General features: G+C 41.6%; 1 long non-coding RNA gene across 1 annotated transcript in view; it reads right to left on the bottom strand.

Annotated features, from left to right (window-relative positions):
- The window catches only part of LOC139693553 (uncharacterized), a 163,613-nt gene that overhangs the window by 45,707 nt on the left and 104,499 nt on the right, over positions 1 to 13,407 (bottom strand). The window contains exon 2 of the long non-coding RNA XR_011702060.1: positions 12,215 to 12,326. This is a non-coding gene — a long non-coding RNA (uncharacterized lncRNA). The remainder of the gene's footprint in view (positions 1 to 12,214; positions 12,327 to 13,407) is intronic.

The following is a 13,407-nucleotide window of genomic DNA, read 5'->3' as shown; positions in this document are numbered from 1 at the left end:
ATCATGTACAAATCTATCTATTCCTCGGTAGAATTAAAAAAATAATTCGTGATTTGGTTATTTATATTCTTATGAAATTCATATTTCATCCAACAGAAAACTGACATACCAAACATTTGTCACCAAACCAACCTTAGGATTACGAAGCAGTATTTACTCGTTTTTAACGTTAAAAAATCAAAATATCATTACATTTAACAACAAATGGCTATAACTGAAATAATATTATTAACTCTTTTACAAACACCGCTTTGCAGTACATTCCATGACGGCCTGGCATTTACGGATAGAATGCATGAAATAATCCAACATCACTCGAAATAACACGGCAATAAATACTGAGCATGTGTTAATGTGTCTCGTTATGCAAATGCTAACGAATCGACTGGGACACCAGAGATAAGCGCACCTATGGAACGGATGAAATTTCTCCAGACGTTGCAACGCATGTGGCTAAAAGCCTTTTCGTGTAACGAGGTGTTGATGACGACACTGCGACTGGGACTCTGGATTAAGACGTGAGACAAAACCTTTAAAGATCAATTTGGGTGGTCCTTTGAGATTTTTTCGTTCGATTCCCCTCCATTTTCACTCCAATGATGCTTTAAGGATGTAAATTTAGATATGAAACATCCAATTGAAGGAGATGCCCCAAAATCTAACTATTAAGCATCACGTGAATCTTGAGAACAAGCGATATCAATTTGTTGAAGTCGAATAAAATAAGTTCTTTCCTTACACAAATATGCATACAGCTATGTTGATTGTGCACACCATAACGACTAATGACGAGAATTAAAACAGTACTGAGAAGGACAAATTAACTTTTCCAATTATAACATTTATAAAAAATTTGTGACTGAAATTTCAATTACATTGTAATCGATATAAATGGGATTAATAAACTTCGCTCGGCATGAAGTAGAATATAATTTAATTTTAAATTAATCTTTACTTTCAGAGACAAGTTCGTTTTGTCAATCCTAGGCGGCCAATCGGGATACATTGGCGCTCTTAATTACTAGATAAAAAATTAAACTTCACTCACTTAACGTGGTTTTATAATAAAATAAACCAACTAACAACAGAAAAAACAACGAAGGAATATTTTACTCACACATACAGCTCACCAAATGGATCGAAAATGAATCGGAGAGCGCCGAGCATCACGTTCCGCGCTTCGACCAATACCAATACGTATAACGAGCTCATCAAATCTGGACTAGATCATTAATTTTACCCATGATGCACGTAGTCTAATTTAGTAATGATCCATTCAATAAAGAAAAGAGATACAATTGAATAGATGGGAGGAACGAAAAGCAAATGGGAAACGGCATCACAGCTTTTAAGTCAGTTGGAAATGGTGGAGAAAGTCAAAGGTGACGGGGAACGGGGGGGTTGGAGGGCTCGAACTTGCACGATCTGACGACGTTAAAATTTAGCTCATTAATCACGGACTGACTGACTTCACGTCAATTATGCATCATTAGAGTCTCGCGGTTGCCCCTCAGAAGCGGGGAATGAGAGACCGTAGTAAATCGCACGACCTTCCCCATTATGCACTTCTGCACATTTATGGGTGGGCTTAAGTAGACCACCTTCTCCTTTGCACTCTTAATCCCGTGATGGATTACTTGCTCGAGTCACACGGACCGACACACCACCGGAGTCCCGCTTCGTCTCCATCTCAACACGCTAAGGGATTGAGCTCAAAACCCTCTTGAGAACCTCCGGGAAGAATGGCTTTCGTCAAAGATCCAGCGGTACGAACTCGGTAATTGGCGAGAGACAACGCCGGTGCCCTTAGACGCGCTGGGTGGTTGGTTGAAATGATGAGCTACTACGAACACGAGAAATACTCAGGCTTCATCCTCACCTGAGGCCTCATAGTGGGTTGAGGAGACTTAGTGCGGCCTGTTACGGGACGACGCTTGGAAGAAACCTCAGTTTTTCTTGCGCACAGTCGGGGGTCAAATATGACAAAATATATCATGAAAATGTGCCACTTCTCCTGTCATTTAACATAAATTAATATAACCAGGTTTTAATATGTGGAATCGTTCCATATTATATACACAAAACACTTTTTTGGTAATTTTTCAATTTTTTTTTCGGCAGTGCCCGACCGGTTTCGACATTTGACTCTCAAAATATGACAGTTGACTTTCGAAACCGGTCGTACCGTCAGTAAAAAGTACGGAAATTACCAAGAGGTGCTTTGTTTCTCCGATCATTTCATATGCATTGCAAAGAGTGGGTGGCGTCCAGTGGTGATTTTTTGTCATTCGAGAAGGGAACGAATTCCGGAGGAAACCTACGCGATCCGCCAAGGGCTGCTGTGATACAACCGAGAAAGCATCATTCGATCATTGTAGGATAAGAGTCCATAATCCCTTCTGGATATTTGAGAATAGAACAATTTATCCATGACACACAAGTACATTGAAAGTACTTGTCATTCCATACATGTCCATCGAAATAAATAATTTCAGAATCCAAAAATGGTTCTCATTCACTCCCAGATTCAGATAAATGACACGAGTTCACCATGAAGTCTTGTGCGTGCTGCATTCTTTTCACATGGGAGATCGCTTCCTAGTTTGACGGACTTATAAAAACCCTTTGCAAAGTTCACTAACATGATACGTATTTGATCACGCGTTAGACCACCGGAAAGGGAAATCGAATGCGGACAAATTATTTTGAAGTAATTATTCGGTATTATACTGCACAATTCGTGACCAGTAACAGCACTTCATGACCAGTAACAGCACCCGTAGACAGGAAGACGCTAATTTCGTATTAGAAATCCGTCTTCCCTTCTCACGGACGGTTTTACTGAGCCCTTTCCTCCCGTCACCCTGCCGTGGACACCCACGGCGGCTTTCGGGGGTAGTCCGAAGTGATAAATACGCACGCACGCATTTTTTTCTCCTATTAGGATGAAAAAACTCCGGCGCCGTTCGCCCAGGAAATCTCCGATGCACAATGAGCAAAAATCCCGCCGCGTCGTGAAAGAAAGTGGAAGAAGGCATTTAAAGCGACCTCCCACGCGGGGGACAGAGGTGGGGGATGGAGAAGAGAGGAGAGAAGGAGGAAGAATGGGGAGGTGGGGCAATGGAAAGGGGAGGGAGAGAGAAAAAGAGAGAGAGAGACGGACGAGTAAAGGAGGGAGGAGAATATGTGGGGAAAACAAAACGTTCGCTCTTTAGAAATATATATTCACACACACACACACACTCAAAAAAATAAATTCAACGCAGATGAAGTGGGCGGGTTTGGGTGTAAAAGTCTCCCGTCGATGTGTGTCCACACACCCACTCCCTCTTTCTCTCCCTTTTCGAGAGAGGGAGGGAGATACACATTTATACCTTTCATATTTTTTTCCTCTCTATCTCGCATACACAAATGGAAGGGAGGCAGCACGTGGTGGGCGAGACAGGAAAAGAGGAAGAGTGTAAAAGGATGGAGAGAGAGAGGGAGACACAGAAGGGGGGGGTTGAAAGGGAAAGAGGGAGGAAGGTTGGGGTGGAGGAGAGAGTGGGATTTCGAGGGACGATGGAGGCAGAAGGTCGCCGAAGGAGCGGCACCCAACGCCGAGACGTTCGCACTGGTTCGGCCGAACCAGTTCTCAAGAGCAGCCATTCTCCGCCCGGACGCTCGTAAAGTTTGATCACACCAAACTAGTTAAGGGCTCATCTCAACACAACATATAACTCGAGAGAAGACGTTAATCCTTATTTTAAGAGCGGCGATTACTTTTTTAATTAGTGTTAATGAATCGTTCGAGGCAATTGTGGCTGGAAGGCAAGGTCGCCGCACAGATCGTGTTCAGTTTTTTTTCGTTAAAATATTTAAATGTCTAAACGCAAGTTTTGAACGGACCGTGGGAACTATTGCACATCCATGTGGGCTCATGAAATACTTTCGAGAAATACACAAACCTTTTCTCAGTACAAATTATTTTCTTACGCTTTTCTTAATTACTCTTAACTCTATTCCCTACTTAACATTATTACCAACAACAAATCTCCCTTCTCCCAGAGTCTCCAGGGGAAAGCGGTACATTTCATTATCTCCAAATGCAGAAGTGCGCATATTCCGCAGCTTCTTTCGAGCATTTCAGGGCAATTCCCGCTCTTCCCCAGCCCTATCTCACACTTGGCATGTGCTCCTCAACAAACCGGCTCCTTTAATCGTTAAATATTCATCTGCACGATTTCACTCAAAGCACATAGAGTAGGTCGAACGATTAGACGAAACAAATATTTCCACAAAATTAATCATTGGCATGTATAATGTGATTCTGATTTCATGTATGCTTACTCTAAATAAGATGTAGAAGGCCGGTGAAATGTGAACTCGAACGAGAATTAAACGGCCGCTTTAGGCTTCTGAGTACCAACAATCTTCCAATATCCAAATATTGTGATTTGGCATCTCACGAGATGCATGGTGTTCTCTGATGGCAACACGAACTCGTACTTCTGGATAAAAGACAAGGAAAAAAGTCTAGCACATTGTCTGCAATATAATTTGTAAATTGGTTCCTTAAAAGACCAGAATAAACTGTATCTGGGATATCAAAATAAACATGATACTATGTCTAACTTGTTGGTATAGCCATTTTTCCGATATTATGGAAGAGAAAGGAAAACTGAAAATTAAACATTTAATGACAAATATAATGTGCGTGGGTACATCATTATTCTGCGGCAAATACTCTCATAGTATTTTTAAGAAACATAATATGTGCACATTATTCTTGTGCACAAAAGAAAGACTTTCATCAGTTATCGCTCGATTCATTTTAACAGTTTAAGACCTGCAGTCATTTTTTTGTAAGGGCTGACAAAGATAAGAACGACACCGTCTTTGACGCTTCCGGACGGATTACAATACCCTTATTCTTTACGAGCCAGATGACAAAAAATAAATGTGGGGTTGAAACTGTTGGGAGGTCGAGTGGGCTGAGAGAAATAAAGAGAGAGGGAGAGAGAGAAAGAAAGAGAGAGTGAAAGAGAGAGAACGAAAGAGCGTAGGGGAACTGGGGCGAAGAGGAAAATGAGTTGTAGAGGGGGTGGTATGGGAGGAGGGATGGTGGGGTGGCCGCGGCCGCGCACACTCACACAGACACGAGGGCGCTCAGCGAGTACACGGGGCGCCAACGTGACGCAATGACGACGTCACAGTGCTCGCCGATGCGTGCACAAACCCTTGCACTCGTTTGCTCTAATTTTACGGCGGCAAAAGACATTCGAGAGATCAAAGTTGTCGATATAGATCCATTATTTTATTTGTTTATCCTTTATCTTTTTATCAATGTGCGACGTTCAAAGACAAATCGAAAAGTAACATCAAGACAAAATACTTAAGAATATAAAAAAATACTAAGTTGCTTGCACATTGAACTCTTAGCGATGCATAATGTGTGAACACTAAAATGCTCATATTTTAAGACCCAGCAGACTGTTATATGAACCACAAAGTATTGCCCATACCAACTAATTAAGCCCATTATTTAATTTTCTTAATAGTAATCAGTCAGTATCATGAATATTTCAATCCTGCGATTGGTATATTGCAGACCCCCATTCTTCTCTATTCAACTTTTATTTCCTCACCCCCTGATTGCTCCTCTGTGTAACGAGCTCCTTAATTTGTCCTAGGTACTTGTATATTGGCCTTCCTCTTAAAATTTCCCTTCTGATATGATTCTAACTAATCTATTGTGCCTTAAGACGTGTCCAATCCATCTAGTTCGCCTTTTCAGTAAATTTCTCCAGATGGTTCTTTCCTCCTCTACTCTTCGATATAATTCCTCGTTCTTCACCTGTCTGTCCATTTAATCTTCAGCACCATGTTTCAAAAGATTCTATTCTTCAAGGGCCCACTACAAGTGTTCCAGGTAAACATTAAATTTCTCATTAAAACATGCAGCTTTTTAGACAACAAATTCAAAGAATACTACAGGGAAAACGTTTTAATGAATGGAAATAAAAAATTAATTAACTGCTTCAGCAGAGATAATTAAGCATTGCTCAAATTAGCTCGAATATAATTGAAGAAAGGAGAGAATATGGTCTCGTTTAAAAACACACCGCACGGCATCAAGGGAAATCGGTCGGAAGAGTGCAAATGAAAGTGGGCAGGGTACGGATGAAAAGGCTGGATTTGTGCGTGCCGCTGTTACGTATCAACACGGAACAAATGGCCCACAAAATATATTACGTCTGACATCTAATTATTTAATACTATCCTCGTAGTCTGGAAGGAAAAGATAATTTGGGCTGCTACTAATTGAGTGGAGCACAGGTCTGAACTCATCTTCTATTAGGTTTTTCTAATGATTTCGTTCCAGCATCAACCACTCCTTTCCCAACTAATTCCCTACCCAAATCTATAAGCATAATAATATGATTTTTCATTTCGGCACGAAAGTTTTTGAACTTTCTTTCTGTCATCTCCTCGATATCAACAATGAAAATAATTTCAGCTGGTTACAGTTCTCTAGGATGCTTACACTAACATGGGTTCTGTCGAGAGTACTTCCTACATGCCTAGCGAACTATAAATAATTCTGGGAAATAAAAATAATACAAATAGTAATTGGCAAGGTGATGGTTAGACATAAAAAAATAAATTACCAGGAAAACCTGATTCATCATTGGACCAGGAAACAGCCAGTGGAGATAGATAGAATTGAGGCATATTATACTGCGTGGGAGAAAATTTCGGGGCCTGTGCTGAGCATTGCTGTGCTAAAATTATGAATTAAGGACGAGCCAAAATGAGGTTAGAATCGATTGAACATTATTCTAACACATATAAAATAATAATGACGACTCATATAATATTCTGACTTGACAGCAGTCATTATGTGGCTCTTCCGTCTTTACCGCCCTTCGCAGACAAAGACTAGAAACTATCCCTATTCGAAATTATCCTAGCACCCAATAGCAAAATGATAAAATTCCTAGGTATAATAAATTATGCCTTTATTTTTGAACGCATTTCACAAGCCGAACCGTCGCTAACCAATACTTTTTTTTGCAAAAAACCTTAAAAGCTGCTTCAGAAGTTTCCCAGCAATTTTTAATGACTGCGCAGTATAATCAATGCCATATAACCTCATTTTAAATTGGCAAAGGAGATAATTATATCAAGTACGACGACCGCTCTATTCTATAAATGAAAACCTGCACTAAATTCCTCTCGGCAGGAATTAGCAATGACGTAACAAGAGTCATTTTTTTTCAAAAACTCGAATTAATGTTTTTCTCGGGCCCGACTCTTACGCCTACTTTTTTCTTTAATCCACTCGACTTAATTTAAACTTCCCAAAAAAGAAAAAATCTGGATGACTTGGGACAGAGACTTATATTCGTACGTAACCTGCACATGCCGCGCGAGGAGCGGCATATGCAGGTAACGTACGAATCCTCTCCGTGCCCAAAAAGCAAAGAACCATCGACGGTACGGGACGATACGCCTCTGCTCGCCCGCGGAGAGGGGTGCGGGGAAGAGTTAGTGGGGTACGGGAAGGGTGGATGAAGCGCTAAGGAGAGTAAACCCGATAAAAAAAATCATCATCCCTCTCTCTCCCGTCGCAACCTAGCTCCACGGTTCGTTGAGTACTCTCCAGAGTAAATCCCCCTCCATCCTTTCTCGCCTCCTCCCTGCAATTAACCGTCTCAAAAGCCCGCTTTGATCTTCTCCTGAGGAGGGGGAGGGAGGGGGTGCGTGCGTGTAGGAGGATTTCATTCGGGACCGCCGACATCCCCGTTTCCCTCCGCCATCTCACGAGATTGAGTGGGGGATTACCCCAACCTCCTTCCCTCCTCCCCCCCCATCTCTCCCCAACACTACGGTATCGTCCACGGACGACATTGACTCGCTCAGAACCAAGATTAAGCAACTTAGCTCGTTTTAAACGAGCCCTCCCACGGGTGGCTACACTGGGTCGATCGGCGTCACAACAAGGCCCACTCTAATACGGAAATGAGACGGGGTTGGATGACCAGGGACCGAGAGTGAGTCCTCAACCCCTCGCCTCTCTTAATCCCCACCCACACAAGCATCCACGCAAGTGCTGAGAGTGCAATGTCTCCCCAGCTCGCAAAATCGTGCTTTAAGCGATGAGTTTCGCGCTTTATATAGGGCACACCGTAAATTACTTTAGGATTTTGGTAGGGGGAGTGAATGAAGGTGTACCATTTCACGTTTTCTTGAATTGGGTCGGAGAGGGAGTTCAGGAGGAATCTTATACTGCATTATTTCAGCCATTTCAATGTAAAGGAACTCTAATTACACTTGATCACTAAAAACACACCGTGTAGTAAATGCTTACAAATTTAACTGTTGCTTCGAAATTATTTTAACATTCATGAGCCTGTTAAAGAAAAGAGTACTTTTACTCGGTAAAAATGCACAATCGAAATGATCAGTGAGTAATCGTAGTGAACAACTCTCACCACGACATATGCGCTTTTTCTTTAAAAAGAAAAGTGCCTCATAGACATATTAATTATAGCGCGGATAGTTACGTAAGGAGAAGGGAGGAAGAGTTAACATAAACGCGGTGGAGATATGCAGGGCAGATACTTACAAAGGGGGGGAGGGATAAAATGGGCCGAAAATTCCCTCACGTAATTTATGGACGGCCCTTCTGCTAGACTGAGATTTACAGATGTTCATTAGATTTGTGAAATTCTGGGCCTAAAGTTTGGGACGCTGAAATCCTCTCCGCTACTCATGTCTGTTTTCGTTCCAAAGAAAAGACTCGAGTGGCTGGGTATGTCGCATGTACCCAAAAGTTCAACGACATCGCGTTTGGGACCTAAATCGGCCCACTGCACGCACTCAAATTGGTAATGGAGTCGAAATTGTTTCCGAGCGACATTTTTTTTCAGAAGATGGGAGCGTATCCTAAATGGATTCAAAATCAATAGATAAAAACTCTTCCAATTTCACTGAACGCTCCTCACCGTCGCAACTCATTGCGTGCGGAACAGCAGTTTACCGCGGTGAACATTTTTCGCGGCTCCACTATTCCCCCACTGAAACGTTTATGTAGGAATATAGTAGTCTATAAAAATTTTTTTGCCTCTCAATTTCCACTCTCAAATGACCTTATTCTCCAAATCGCGATATGAGGTAAGACTTTTTAAGTGGAGCTCTTTAAGGCAAAGTATCCTTTATAAAGGGCGAATAACAAAAGCTTCAAGAGCAAGAAAAACAAAATGGACGCAAAAAATATTAAATGTCATACGCGGTACAAAAGCGGAGCATTCCCTTCCCTGAAACTAATTAATTGGAAGGATTTAAAAAAACTGACCTGGTTTGCCCAGTCGTGAAAGAACTCGTAAACTAGTCCGAAGGTCGCGAATTTGAATCCTACCCCGAACATGTGTTTTTTCAGTTCAATAATGGACTTCCTTGCATTGTGTTTACAGTGAAATGTGAAGTAATCACTCAAAGAACCTTTAAAAAAAATCGATTTGCCTATAGGTATTGCTGTCATAGGAGAAAGTTTCATAGCACCACTTAATCGGCAACACGTTTCACTAATAATTAAGCTATGGATTTTATTCACAATACACTTTTAAAAAGTTCCTTGAGATTATGAGGAAAGAAATAAAAAAAACAAATTAAACTTCACCTTCACTTTCCAAATTTTGTAACAAAAACTCAATTCATGGACATCGCTAGGTTTAGCGGTACTGACTAAACTATTCTTTGATGAATTATTTCAAATCTTTAATCACAACTCTTATAAATTTAATAATTTACGTTCACTTAGTATTTCTTCACAATTACAATCTTTAGAGATCTTTCCATGTTTTTGATTCCTCACTACATTATACTATTTATCAGTTATTTTTCTATAACAATCTACGATGAAAAGTTTTTAAGCAAATTGAAGCGGCAATAAAAAATACTCGAGAATCACTGTGGTACCTTTATGCTTCTAAGAACGAGAAATCGAAAATTATAGAGCTTGATGAGAATTTGCCGTTTAGTCCTAATCTCGGAGCCAACAATCCCTCGTTGCAATCAGGGACCTGAAGGGTCGCATTATCGATCTTCGTTCACGGAACAGGAAGTTCTTCCTCGGACTCGGAATTCCGTTCCACGTCGCAATCCCATTTCCATAAGGACCCGTGGAGGGAGAGGCGGAGGAGGGCGGGGGGAGGGAGAGATGGCGTGCACGGTAGGGCGACGATCCACGGAGACGATCAAAACGAGGCGGGGTGACTGCACCGTGCTTACCGGTGGCCTACCCTCGGGCCCCCGGGATGGACGGTCCCTAAAGGAGCACCACTCCTCGGGTCGGAGTGTGGTTCCTTTGCACCTGAGAATACACGGAACTAAAAAAAATACGAGGGGGCTAGGATTCCAGTGGAAGAAATGGGCGAGATTAAATTAGGAAAGGAGAAAATGGCGATGGAACGGGATAAGAAATTGATGAAGATTCCCAGAACGAAGGAGAAAACGAGGCATTCTCAGGAAATGGGGAAATGGAAAGAGAGAATAACGGGGCCGATACGACATTTGAGATGTGAATTTACTAACAGCTGAAAAAAGTCTATCGCCAAATATGGTTTTAACCTCCATGCAAGGAAATTCATTTGAAAAATATGCCATCCAATCACTCAGATTAGATCGCACGCGCCATGACCACCACTGATGGGTCAAAACGAAGAAACCTCTCCCCCCGCCCAAAACAATCGTAAGGGCATAGCTGCACTCAGTATTGGCGCAGTGTACTCATATCCCTCGAAGAATATAAAAGGAAAACCTACATTTAGTCCATTAAAATCCATAGCAATCGTCTTGCTTCGTTCTTTTATAAGAAACTGAAATGCTTCCATCTCTTTCTATCTCTTGAAAAAAATAATATTAGGTGCTGATGAAGAACAGGAAAGGCTAAATGAGAAGAATTAAGTGGTAAGTAGCAGTAAAAAATGCTAAGAATTCTCAAGTATTAATGACGATGACAAGAGTTAATGAACAAGACATTTTCTCACAAGCCGATATAATGTGGCAAAATAAAACTGGCTTTTGGTTATCTTCATCTACTCTTTTTTTCTTAACTCTAATCAACACTTCGAGGTATATTTTCTGTTAATATGTGACCCGGTTGAGAACCGTGAACTCTGCAGCACACGTGCATAGATGAGCACAGTTTGAGAGGTAATATACTATTTTGCCACCACGTTGTTTGAGGCATGTCGCCGAGGACTGCAGAACGAAGAGAGTACGAAATACTGACCGTGTGATAAGGGTGAATTTTGACGCCTGTAATTAATTTAAATGATCTCCGGCGCATGTCATATTTAGAGAAAAGTCTTGACGACTCCTTGGAATTTTCAAAGCACATACTATATTCCTTCCTACTCCATGCTCGAAAAAACGAAGGTGTAGGCTAATCCACAGGATATCAAGGAAGAATTGAAGATTATGCAAGATGTATTACTACGCGATCGATAATACGTATTAGAGGCAAAAGAAACGATCTGGTGAGAAAAGTAAAAGGCGAAAGTGTCATGATTACCACAATATTGAGATTTCTTAAAGTTTTGCATATCTACTGATGAAAACGAAACGTGACGGCCTTGCGTAATTACTTAATTTCAATCGTCCACTTTCCTCTTACCGTGAAGATATCTAGGATGACAGTCCGAGTTGTGTGACACCCCCATAATTGTATTCTGGTTCAATAAAATCAATGAGCAACATAATACTGAGACTTTCAATATTCATCGGTTTTCCAGCCAACCTCGTCATGTAATTCGCTGGCTGGTCATCGCTTCCCTACACCGACTTTGCAGTCCTTGGGTTTGTTGAGAAGGGAATTCCACTTGAAAGAATATTAATACAAAAAAATAATGAACATTTGTTGATTTATACTGTGCACACCTCTCGATAAATAACCCTGTCATCTTGAAGCAGCGTTTTGGAATAAAATTAACCCAAGTTTTTCTTTCTTTAGACACTGGATTAGATAGAAAATGGAGATGAGCTTAAACCTTGACTGCTAACAAGAGGAAGAAATTAATTACACTAATAATATTGAGGATCAAGGAAGACTCTGAAGAACTGTAGTTCGTGAAAATGCTAGATGATAAACGACAAAAAACTTAATGTAAAACCTGAGCACAAGGCCCCAGGAAAAGGAATAAAAGTACTATATATCACTAGTACTTACTTGAGTGCCTTAAGTATGAGACAGAAGACGTCTGCTTCGATATATGAGTAGAAAATTACTCAGCACCTCCAATGGCTGATATCCAATAGTGGAACGCTACCACAGCAAGACACTAAAATCAATGGAAAAGGAGAAGAAAATAAGTAATGGAAGCTTAAATTATGACATTCAAAATAAACTTAGCACTAATGCATAGTACATACACATGCTTATTTATTTATAATTATATATGAAACATTTTCAGCCATTTACGATGGCAATTTATGCTTTCTCTCAATTGAATCAACGATAAAGAAGATTGCTGATACAACCTCACACATTACTCGTGATTACCGAAAGAGAGATGGGTATCTTCCCTTCCTCGTCCTTGGGTTTCCTTGAAAGAAAATATCATACAGGCTCGCACTGGCCGAACTGAATAATTTAAAGGCACCCATTACGTGGTGAATTTTTCGGCCGTTATTCACACCGATATTTTTTTGCGGAATTTTCATTCTGCAGAGATCACCCCCCCCCCCTATTGGCCTTGGTACGCTCCTTGGTTGTCTGTCGCCCACAACCCGGCATCTCAACCGCTTCCCCGACCCCTCTCTCAAATCCTCCCCATCACAAATTCCACAACCCTCCCCTCACCGCGATTATGCTTCCCGATAATCCGTGGGACGCACACACACACACACGTCCGCGTGTGCCCTTGCTGTGCAAGCATAGATAGCGAGGAAGCGGATATCGATGCGTAAAAGAGGAGGAAAGGCCTAAAGGAAATGAGGACGGTGGAGAGGAAGGGACTTGAGGAAGACGCTCCTCTTAGGGTAGAAAGGAGGTAGGGAGCGGTGGAAACGGTGGGCGTGGAGAGCGGGAGGGACGAGGGAGCGTGGAGTGGATAGAGCGAGGGAGAGGGAGCTCAAGGGGCAAGGAGAACTGAGGGTGGAGGAAGAGTCCGAGGGTGGATGCTGAAAGGCGGCGGCATTGGTAGGAGGTTGTGGGGAGGGAGAGGAGAGGAGTGAGAATAAGGGAGTGAAGAGAATGCGGCAGAGAAAGAGAGAAAAACGGACGGACACCGCCCCAAGAGCGTTTCCTCTAGCCATAATGTATGCATGCATTATGTACAAGGAAAAAATAAGAAAAAAAAAGAGTTTACGAACCATGTGATTTTTCGCCTTGACTTTCTTTTTGATCCATCATAAAAAAAT

This window comes from Hetaerina americana, unplaced genomic scaffold (assembly GCF_022747635.1).
Source record: "Hetaerina americana unplaced genomic scaffold, ioHetAmer1.1.p SCAF_5, whole genome shotgun sequence".
Classification (NCBI taxonomy): domain Eukaryota; kingdom Metazoa; phylum Arthropoda; class Insecta; order Odonata; family Calopterygidae; genus Hetaerina; species Hetaerina americana.
This window is presented reverse-complemented; position numbering and strand designations above follow the sequence as displayed.